Source organism: Protopterus annectens, chromosome 12.part0, assembly GCF_019279795.1.
Source record: "Protopterus annectens isolate FY-2018-M chromosome 12.part0, PAN1.0, whole genome shotgun sequence".
In the NCBI taxonomy this organism is placed as follows: domain Eukaryota; kingdom Metazoa; phylum Chordata; order Ceratodontiformes; family Protopteridae; genus Protopterus; species Protopterus annectens.
In genome coordinates, this window is record NC_056746.1 from 1,192,759,673 (window position 1) to 1,192,772,678 (window position 13,006).

Below are 13,006 nucleotides of genomic sequence, written 5' to 3' on the forward strand. Positions count from 1 at the left end.
GGCCTATCATTAATTATACTGCTAGCATTCCTACTGTCATCCCAGTCATAACGTGGACTCCCACAACATTTGTTGGTCAGGATCCATACATGTGACAGATACATTGACATTACCACAAGTAATGAATGTACCCCTAGGGCTTGACTACAGGGTGTAATTGGAAACTGCTGAACTACATCTGATATTGTTGAGTGTTATGTATCATGTAGGCAAATCCTTTGTCTACTGTTGTACGACTTGAAGGGCTTGGCCTGGACACCATAGTATGTAATATAGCCGCACTGTCTGCATTTACTGTTTTGTGTGGGCCTTGCATCCATCACTGGTTATATACATCAACGTCTATGTGCTGTCAGTAATGGCATATGTTATTGTATGGTACACAAATAAAGGTTGTCTGTGTATACATAACTGTGTATCATGTCATGTCCTTTGAATTGTGAGTGGGTATATGTGTAATTTAAGTATCCCCTTTGTGGGGCTGGTTGCCATACCACACATGTCACAGGTACCAGTTACAGGGCTTGTGGCTGGGGATATACATTGCACCCAGTATGTCCACACTACTTCTACATATGTATGGTTACTAATACCCTTTTCTTATCTATCTATATATATATATATATATATATATATATATATATATATATATATATATAGATAGATAGATATAGCTATACCTGCACATGACTGTCAATGTATAGAGGTGTGTGCATATACCGTTGTAATGTGTACCCCTTCAACATAGTACATTCCCTGCGGTACAATGGCCTATCTGCATGATATGCTACAAATATTGCCCTGAAATGTAGAGGTGACTTGGATTACTGTTGGAGCATTGTAGCTGTGTTGTGGTGGGTCCTGCCATCAAGTCCTGCATGTGCTGGATATTGGCTTACACAGCATATCTGTTAAGGCTGGGAGGGGGGTTTACATAGCAGTAAGTACCAGGTGTCCCTCAATTGTGCCCCCATCCCCATTAACTGTGTTCATGGTCTGTTATATAGTACGGAGTGGGCCAGGAGTCTGTTCCCATGTGGAAATCATATACACATGTCTATCTGTATATATAATTATAAATGTGAAACTCCCATATATAAAGGGATAGAACTGGACATTGATATAGCTGTAGCTATGTATATGTATTCATATATATATATATATATATATATATATATATATGTATGCATGTATATATACACTGTACATATTAATCTATCTATGTATGATTGCTGTTATATGGTTATTTGTGAGTCATACACACACACACACATACACACACACACACACACACACACACACATATATATATATATATATATATATATATATATATATATATATATATATATACCTATAGCTGTCTATCTATCTAAATTTACAGTTGTATATCTGTCCATATGTCCATGTATGTTCGGCCTATATGTGTGGCCTGTACCTCATTCTCTTGGCATTTGACATGGATGGCCTTAGGATTCAGGTCAGTCATTCGTGCCGACACGTACGTGTTTCAGACTTATCATCTTCTTCAATATGTGTGTTCTGCTACATATAACTGTGTAACTTGTAATGTTTTAAGTGTATTAGAGCAAGATATGACAGATATCCCTATATGTACCCACATTATGGCACACTATGTCCAGGATTCATGCATTAAGAGGTTGTGTGGTGTGTTATTACTACATTTCCTGACCTGTTGACTGATTGTGCTGGATGATATGTATGTGAAATGAGTGAGTATGTACATCTGCCATGGTTTACTGGTAAATCACATAGTGTATGATATGCAGGGTCCTGGGTTTTGGCCTTGCACAAGCTGTATATTTTGTTTCAGGGCAGAACACCGGCTGTCAGATACAGAGTGAGTTTGGGACATTTGAGCTGCTGTACACGGGTCTGCGCTGGTTTGCGCAGAGCTAAGCAATGCTAACCTCTGGTTGCATTTCCTTACACTCAGCTAGCATCTACTTAGCTCAATCTATGTAGGCAATGCTTACCCCATGCAAATACATGTACACATGCTTACAACTGCTTATCCATGTGTACTACTGCTGTTATGCGCTTACACATGCTTACTAGTGCCTTAGTCATTATGACACTTCACACGTGCATTTAAGGCAGTGCTCCTGTTCAAATATAAATGTTATCTAGTAGGTTATACAGCACAACAATGTTAACATACGGATTTCACATGGAAAATAGGATGTGCTGCAGTGGGTCTTGACCCGGGAATTCGTGCGTGTTAGGCGGATGCTCTGGCCACTACACTATTGCTGTTTTGCTTCATTTGCATATGTCTACCATACCAACATACCCATGTTCCCTTCCCCTGGCCCCTGAGCTCCAAGTACACAGCTTCCATCCATTCCTCAGTTGCTAGACCTGCCATACCACACCTCCACACGTTTCCCTCTCTGCACACCTTGGTACACATCCAGTATATTGTCCCCACCCAAGCATCTGCAGGCTCTTCATCCATTTAGTCCACGTACATACCAGCCTTTCCTTTATCCTCCTCTGATACTGGTGGAGACATCGATGTGACCCACAACTGTTGGTTCATCCCACCAGGGATGGACCTGTTGTTGTGTCAAGAGTAGACCTAGCTGGTCTACAGTGTTTCTCCCACCGGTAGCATCCTGCCAGGGGTTTGTGTAGCAGCGGTTTGCTCACACATCTGGCCAGCCTCATCTCCCAGTTCCACAGAAACAATGCCCCAGGTGTGACATACTGTGCATGAAGCACACTCACACGCCCCCACGGCGTGCACCGTATATCATTATTCCCTTCGGTATTATGCAGGACTACTGTTCTCACAATGTGATTGGACAGGCACTGTTCTGTGCAGCACATAGACTGCTCATAATACTGTGGTTGAGCAATGACATGTGTTCTGGTATTAATCTGCCCACTTATATACATTTCCTGTACTGTTGGATGACTGTGCTGGATGATGTGTTTGTGATCACAGCAGCTGAATGTGCATCCGCCATGGCTTAGTGGAACTCACGTCAACTATAGTGTGCAGGGTCGAGGTTTGAAACCTGGCAGTGCAGATTAATTTGTTAATGGCTGCACCTACAGCTGTTGGTTACAGAGTGACTAAGGCACTGTAGAACATTTGTAGGTGGGTATGCACTGGTTTGCACGAAGCACAGCATTACTGACCTCTGGTTGCAGCATCTTGCACTGAGTTAGCCTCTACATTGCTTCACCAGAGTGGTAATCACATACCGGTGGCCAAACAGGCTTACACCTGCATGGTCCCACATACACATGCGCAACTTCATGTATTTTGCTCACATTTGTCAACCGGGACAATCTGACTGTATGCTTGTCCATTGTCAATGGTGGCTTGCGGTGTAGAGCTCCACATTGATCCCAGCTACTTATTCCAAGTAATACTGGGGTGTTCACATTCATAGAGGGTAACAGTTGTAACATAGCTATGTCACTCATTCTTCATGCTTAGTTTACGTTAAAATGTCGGTATTATCCATGCTTAGGTCAGGTTTACATGTCAAGTATGACTGTTAATAAAGGTCCTTTTAAGGTGAAGTTGGATTCCTGTTTAACAGGTCTGGATAGGTTACATGCGGGTATTCGGGGAAGGTGTAGTTATTCCATATCTGTGTGGTACAGTAGAGGGGAATAGTTAAGGAGTAGGTAGGTAGGTAGTGGAGGTGACATTGTAACTGTATAGTAGCCTGTAGGTATAATTGGATGGGGAGCAATAGGGAAGGTTTGTCAGATGCTGGGATTTGTATGCGAGGCAGGACAAGAGGTGTCGGTATCACAAGTTGATGTAGTGGTATAGAGTGTGAGTTGGGGGGGGTCACAAGGTGGTGAGCCTGTGCTGCTCCAGGTGTGCTTGTGGTGTTTCCTTCATATGTTATTTACATGTATCCTGCGGGACAGTTGTGATACTACATGTGGGTTGGGGTTCCAGATACTAGCAATATAGTGGAGGAAGAGGGTGTCACCTACATGTAACCATAAACATTAATAGAAATGGAACAGGAGCTGATAGGTATGTGGTGTGCATGGGGCACAAAGGGGGGAGTTAGTAGTGGCATTATCCAGGGATGTTCAGGACGGCTGCAGGGAAGGTCCTCAGCTGGCCATGTTGTCTACGACAACAGCTGTGCATATACACTGCATTTGGCGTTTGCGTTGGACACTCACACCCCTGGGTGGGGGTGAGGACTACAATAATACCTTATGATGGCAATTAGATCAGCCTACATGCCTACAGTGGGGTGTTGCAACCATGTGTTCGTAGGTGTTGTGTAGTGGGTTATGCAACAACACATATGGTTATACCGTACTTTGCCATGTAAACTGGTCTGTGCTGTGGTGGGACCCATATTAGGAATGGCTGCCCATTGGGCGAAAGCATACCTGTCTACTGTACAGAATCCTCAGACTGTCCAAAGTTTGCTTCATAATATTGGTGTGTTCCTCTTACAATCTGCACCTGTCTGGCAAATGCCTGGGAAGTGAAGTCATTAAATACAGACAAGTATTTAGGTCTAAGACTCCACATCCTTCAGACGAGTCATACTTATGCATAACCTATTATTCTATCAGCTTTCTAAGGTTGTAAGTGGAATATGTAATTTCTGTCCCTATTTGTCCCCCCAACGGTTTAGGTTTTGTCCAGTGGTTTTGCTCTTAGAGGTTGAGAGGTATGGGCGGAAGTTCTTCCCAATTCACAGTATTACTTACATCCCTGGGGCGGTCCGAATATGACTGTGCAATCCAACACCTGCACACCTAGGCCCATAATTGCATACCCCTAGTTCCCCCACCTGCCCCTCCTCTACAGCACTCATCCTTACTTTGGGTGCAGGTGGGGTCTAACCACACCACTACACACTGCCCACTCTCCACGTCTCGGGACCCATGTCGTACATTGTTTCGACCCATGGGTCATCAGGCTTGCCCAACATACTGGACCCGTGAACGTACATGGCCTGGTTAGATAAATCATTACAGGGACTGACTCCGATGATCATCAATTTTTGGGGTGTCCCACAAGGGACATTGATGTCTCTGTTTCAATATTAGACTTGGCAGGTCTCTCCCACTGGTAGTATCCTGCCTGTGGTCTGGGAAGCAGTGGTGTGTTTACTTGTATCGTGTGTTTGTATGTTTCACCTGTCTAGCTGGGGGGGGGGGTTGATGCTACGTGTTACACGTTTGTTGATTGGACCCCTCACGTCCATTGGCACGGCCTGTGAACATATGTAATTCTTGCTGTATCATATCTATATATATATATATATATATATAGAGCTAGATATATATATATATATATATATATATATATATATATATATATATATATACATGTATATCTGCTGTATACTAATATTTAATAAATTGTTTTCTAGTCCTGAGGACCTTTTCTCCCCAGGTCTCTGCTGAAACTGAGCCAAACGCTTAGCCAGACTTACCCGGTTAACAGATGTGAATTAAATAAATAAATCAATAAATATCCTAGCTATATATATGTGTATGTTTACACACATATATACATATATATTTTTATATACATATATATATATATATATATATATATATATATATATATATATATATATATATATGTCTAACAACATATGGATGTATGGGTGTCTGCATATGTATATATCTATATGTGGGTATTTAATCATATTCTGTCTCTGTATGTATACATTTGTACTATGGAGAGGGGGAGGTTTAACTCCATGTAGGTATGGGTACACACACACACACACACACACACACACACACACACACACACACACACACACACACACACACACACACACACACACACACACACACACACACACCTCTACATTTTTACTTCTACATTTGGTTATTCCGTTCTTTGCCATGTACAATAGACTGTGCTGCAGTGGGACTCATAGCGGGAGTGGCTGCCCATTGGGCAGTGGCCCTGGCCAATGCACACTGTTGCTTACATCCCTGGGGTGGTCCACATGGACCCACTCCAGCCAACACCTGCACAGCTAGACCCGTAATTTCATACCCATAGTTCCCAAACTGCACATCCTCTTCGGCACTCTTCCTTACTCCGGGTGCAGGTCGGGTCTGGCCACACTAGTACACTCTACCCACTCCCCACTTCTCGGGACCCATCACGTATGTTGTCTCGTCCCATGGATCATTAGGGTTCTCATACCTTGTAAACCGGGAACATGCGTGGCCTGCCTTTGGACATCTGTGTAATGGCAGGAAGCCCAAAAATCATTGAATTTTTGGGTGTCCCACAAGGATCATACATGTCTTTGTTTCAAGATTAGACTTGGCGGGTCTCTCCCACTGGTAGTATCCTGCCTGTAGTCCGGGAAGCAATGGTGTGTTTACTTTTATTGTGTGTGTGTATGTTTCACCAGTCTAGCTGGTGGGGGGGGGGTGTTGATGCTACGTGTTACACGTTTGTTGTTTGGTCTCCTCACCCCCATTTGCATGGCCTGTGAACATATGTAATTCGTAACTGCTGTATCATATCCTAGCTATATACATGTGTATATTTACACATATACATATATATATCTACATAACTATATACATATATATCTGTATATGTATGCATACATGTATATATATTTATATATTGCTTTGTAGATATATATATATATATATATATATATATATATATATATATATATATATATATAGATAGATATATATATATATCTATATATATATATATATATATATATATGTATAAAATGACATATGGATGTATGGGTGTCTGCATATGTATATATCTATAGGTGGGTATTTATATGTATTCTGTCTCTGTATGTATACATTTGTACTACGGAGAGGGAGAGGTATATCTCCATGTAGCTATGGGTAGATATACACACACATACCTCTACATATATACATCTACATCTGGTTATTCTGTTCTTTGCCATGTAAAATAGACTTTGCTGCAGTGGGACGCATAGTGAGTGTGGCTGCTCGTTGGGTGGTGCCTCTGCCCAATGAAGACTATTGCTTACATCCCTGGTACTGTCTGTATAGATACACTCCAGCAAACACCTGCATGTCTAGACCCATAATTAGCTACCCATAGTTCCCCCACATGCACCTCCTCTACAGCATTCATCCTTACTATGGGTGCAGGTCGGTTCTGAACACACCCCTACACACTGCCCACTCTTCACTTCACGGGCCCCATCTAGTACGTTGTCTCGACCCATGGGTCATCAGGTTTTCCCACCCTTGTATTCTGGGTATGTACACACCCCGCCTTGATAGGTTATCGCACAGGCCTCCTCCCATATTATGACAATTTTGGGGTGTCCTGCAAGGGACGCTTCTGTCTGTTCCAAGATTAGATTTCACGGGTCCACTGCCCCCCCCCCGGTTTTATCCTGCCTGTGGTCTGGGAAGCAGTGGACTGTTAACATTTTTTGTGTGTTTGTTTGTACGTTTCCTCTGTCCAGCTGGGTGGGGGTTCATGCTATGTGTTACACATTTCTGGCTTGGGCCCCTCACCTCCATTGGCATAGCCTGTGAACATATGTCATTCTTGGGTGCTGTATCTTATCATAGGTATATATCTGTGTATATCTACACACACACACACACACACACACACACACACACACACACACACACACACATATATATATTTTTTATTTTATTTATTTTACATTTGTTGACCGGGCTAGTCCAACTGGATACATGTCCATTTTCAGTAGAGGCCCGGGGAGGAAAGCTCCAGAAAAAAACGTACAAAAAATTAAAAGAAATATAAGTCTACAAAAGGCATCAACATACAATATTACAACATTCAGTTAAAGTTTACATAAAAAAAATTGTAAAATTGAATTAAATAGTCAAATATGGAAAATAGTACTCAAGACTCATAAGCATTAGTATTTAAATAAAAAAAAAAGGTTAGTTTATAGAGTGTAGAATATATATATATATCTGTGTGTGTGTGTGTGTGTGTGTGTGTGTGTGTGTGTGTGTGTGTGTGTGTGTGTGTGTGTGTGTATATATATATACATATATATATATATATATATATATATATATATATATATATATATATATATATATATACATATACATATTGCTGTATATATATCTAATGACATGTGGATGTATGGGTGTCTGCATATGTATATCTGTATTTGTGGGTCTTTATTTATATGTCTATCTATGTATGTCTACATTTGTACTACAGAGAGGGGAGGTATATATCTATATAGTTATGGGTATTTATACGGACACATATACCTCTAATTCTTTAGCTACATATCTGGTAATGTTGACTGGTATTGCTGGGTACTGTATTTTGTGTGCATACAGGCCAACCCTGTGTGCCATGTATGCTTTGCGATACCTATGACTGACTCCATTAATGTACACAGACCCACGAGTGACACCAGCTGTTTGATACGGTGTGCTTAAGGCACTTTCAAGTGGTTGTGAGCGGGTTTGCACAGAGGTTAGCACTGCTGACTTCCGGTCACAGTGTGTTACATGCAGTTAGCGTCTCCTTTGCTTGATCTGTGCCGGCGGTGCTTCACCCCGCCCATACACACTTGCACATGCTTACTGTTGCTTACATTTGCTTACTTCTACATATCTGTGCTTACGCCTGCTTATTGCTGACTTATTCATTCTGGTACTGACTGTTCACATGTGCATTTCATGCAGTACTCCAGTTCACATTTAATTGTTATTTGGTAGGTTCTACAGCAATAAAATGTACATAATTGTTCGTATACAGATTACACTTGGAAAATCGTATGTGCTGCAGTGGGACTCAATACGGAAATGCCTCTTCATTAGGTGGATGCTCTGACCACTACACTATGCTATTGCTGTGCTGCTTCATTTGCTATAACTTCCTTGTTATCCTCTTCAGCCTTTCATGCTGCTTTACCCGTAGCTACGCGATGGGCAGACCCGCGCACCTACAGTTAGCTGTACTCGGAGTTTTATAAACATTACTACAAGGGTTTCTCCGTATTTTTTTTTCAGTGTACTGTTGCTGTTGAACACATGGGGACTGCTGGTGGGGATCTGCGGACAATTATGTGCATTCTCACTCTTTTATGTACACATTCTTCTGTTCTACTTTGCAGGGACATGTTTATTCTGTGAGCTCTGCACTCATCCATGCTCAGTGTAGCATTAGGTGTTCAGGCAGCGTGCCTTCCTTAACATGCATGGCACGCTGCTGTCCTCCTCTTAAACTGGCGCTTCTGTGCAGGACTAGAGTAGACATTTCTTATAAGACAAGCACAGTCCAGGTCCGAACTGTCTGCAAACAGTTAAAGCTAACTTTGAGTATGTGTCTACCTGTTTAAGCCAATATTCATTTTCCTCTGGAGAGCACTCTGCTTTGGCTTGTAAGCAGCCCCCCCCCCCCCGACACACACTCATCTTCCATTTTCCCTCTTATTCCCTTCTGCTGGCAAATAGTATCCATAACTGATAAATACTGTGTGTTTGTTAATTTAAACTGAGACCACAGTAGCCTACTGATACAAGGTTATCCTGTTTTTCCACCTGAGAAATGGTTAAGAAATGACTTAAAGTTTCAGAGCAGTCCTTGGTCAATTCTGATTGTTTCTTAAACACAAACTTGTCTTTGCTTTGGCTCATTAGCAGCAGTACAAAAGAACTGCCTGCTCACACCCTTGTTCTCCCCTTCCCCTTCCTTGTTTATTACCTTAAGCCAATCCCAAAGTTAATAAATATTACCTGTGGCAGGCACTATTTTTAATACTACAACCACCCTTTGAGCTCCTTAGGCTCGGCTCTGCCATAAAACTTATTTAAACTGCCTGAACTGGGGCACAGCTAACTGATAGTTTGTGGAAATACAGGGTACTTACCTGAGTCGACACATTCACTATCATATGTTCTTTTATCAGTTTACTCTATTACCTGATTGTTTCCAGCCCCCTCATAAGAGCAACTAACAGGGTCTCTACCCGCTTCACTCCCCACCTTGCCCCCTATTTCCTCCTGCCCCAAGTGGTCCTACCTTTATTACTCTCACAAACCCCTCCCATCTTTCCAATAGCCAACCATGGCACTAAACCCAAAACTACCTCCTCCATCTTCCCACTACTATCACTCCTCCTCAGCTAACATGTATAAGCATACCATACCTATGCTCACTGCATGCACTCTCCTTGCATATCTTACATCCTATTAAAACTCTATCATTCCCCCACTCAACCACTAACACTGTACTACTACTCACACCACCACTCATGTCTCACCCTCACTTAGCTCCCCTTCCACCAACTCAAGAACCATCCCTATGCACCCCCCACATATTCTAGCAACTATATTACTCAAACATAAAGCATCCATACAACTTAAGATAGTAACCCTCCCTCCATACCTATTACCCACAGAGCACAATCATAAAGTTTCCCTAATAAACAAACAAATTCAAAAATTGAGAAAACTAATAACCTCATGCATATCAAAACTAGCCCTAAGTGGAGACATCCACCCCAACCATGGCCCTACCATCTCCAACCCCAGTCCTCATAATCAGACTAGAAACCACAACTTCTCCCATATCACAGCCAATATAAAGCCAAGTAACTTCCTTCTACTAAGCCTAAATATTAGAAGTATATCAAACAAAGTCCATGAATGCCATGCCACCATAGACTTGTACTCCCCAGATATAGTCATCCTGACAGAAACCTGGCTAAAACCTCACATTACCAGTGAGCAAATCCTACGGCATACTAAGAGTAGACTGGCTAAACAAGAAAGGAGGCAGTGTAGCTATAATATTTAAACAGCATCTAAACATCCAGATCTTAAAATCATCATCTCCACAAATAGGCAATGAAGAAATAATATATACCAACCTTAAAATAAACCAAAATAAAACCATCAAAATAATTGGATGCTACTTCCCACCTGGCCAAAACATCCCTTCACTAGAAAACCTCCTCAGCTGGTCTACCCACCATCTCCCCCAAGAAACTATAATTTTAGGTGATTTTAATATTGACTGGCAATCCTGTTCTGGCAACCATCCAACCTATCATGTAAACCTTCATGGCTTCACCCAACTAGTCCAGTCGCCAATCAGGATAAATAAAAACTCCAACAAGCACACTACCCTGGATTAGATACTAGTCAGTAAGAGCCCCCAGTCATATATAACAGGCTGCTTATCAGATAGCCTCAGTGATCACTCCCCAACATTCCTGCTCAAAAAATACTTACACCAAGCTAAACCTGTCACCTACCATCAAATATGTAAAAAAACTAAACTTTAACCCACTTACATTCATCTCATCCCTCAAAGAATGTAACTGGCATCCTCTAAAGTACCTCAGTCTAGATGAAGCAGTTGAATTTTTTAATACTACCTTCCTGAGCATCCTTAATTACCACGCCCCCATAAGACTTTCCAGAACCAAAGCACAACCCTCCCAATGGCTACCGAAAACCACTAAGTCAGAAATGAAAAACAGGGATAAAACCTGGGAGCACTGGCGCAAAACTAAAACCCCTTCAACTAGACAGAAATTCCTAGAACTATGCAATAGAGTCAAAAAGCTAATAAAACAGGACAAATTCCAATACTGCCAGTCTGCCGTAGACTCCTCCCAACACAGCCCCAAACAATTCTGGTCCTCCATAAACTCCATCCTCCACCCAGGAAAAGTCATTACCCCTCCTCCTAACATCCCTCACTCCTCCGAAAATATTGCTACTTCATTCAACACACACTTCACACAAACCGTACTATCACTAGCTAAACAACACAACCTCCCTCCCCTCCAACCCAAATCTTCAACTAGTAATCTCCCCACTGCCTTCTCTTTTTCTCCTGTACCTACCTCCAGCATAAAAAAACTCTTAACTAAACTTAAGCCCACCAAATTAGCAGCAGACAACTTCCCAAGTTAATACCTACAAATTGCAGCGGATGCTCTGGCCTACCCAGTATCCATCTTGATTAACCGATCTCTTTCAGAAAGTTATGTTCCCACACTATGGAAAGTATCACATATAATTCTCCTCCACAAAGGCGGTCCCTCCACAGAACTAACCAATTACCACCTCATAGCTATTCTCTCTCCACTCTTCAAAATACTAGAGAGATGCATTCACTCTCAGGTCTCAGACTACCTCCTTACTAGCAACCTCCTTTCCAATACTCAGCATGGTTTCCGACCAAATCATAGCACCACCACTGCCTTACTCTCCTTTACTAACACTATCCTTCAGCATAAAAACAATGGCTATCTCTCCTCTGCTACTTTCCTAGACCTATCTAAAGCATTTGACATGGTTCCACACAAACAACTCATCTCTGTCCTCAATAACCTATCCTTCTCTCAGTCAGTCACCAACTGGTTTCAGAGTTACCTGTCTGACTGCCAACAATCCATTATATGGCAGAATGACATATCTCCTCAATTACCTGTCTCTACAGGGGTTCCCCAAGGATCCATCCTTGGACCCCTACTCTTCTCCATTTTCACCAATAATCTAGCCTCTGCCACCAAACATGGCACACTCATATAATACGCAGATGATTCAACCATCATCTGCTCAGCCCAGTCCCTACCCAAACTGCAAAAAGTCACACAGGAAGCCTTTTCCTCTGTTGAAACTTGGTTATCCGATGCCCAATTAATACTCAACCCAAACAAAACTAAACTACTCATCTTCCAACCCACCAAACATACTCAAAATAACTCTCACTTTAACATCACAGCAAAAGGCAACACCACTATACATCCAACAGAACACACCAAATTGCTAGGAGTGGAAATAGATAATAAACTAAAATTTGACATTCACATATCCATGACCATAAAAAAGTCCACAAAAAACTAGGAGCATTATACAGAAATAAGCAACTTCTCACCAAAGCAGCAAAGATTTCAGTAGCAAATTCCCACCTTATCTCCACCCTACTTTATGCCTCTCCAATATATGCCAACCTAAGGCAATGTGATCTAAACAA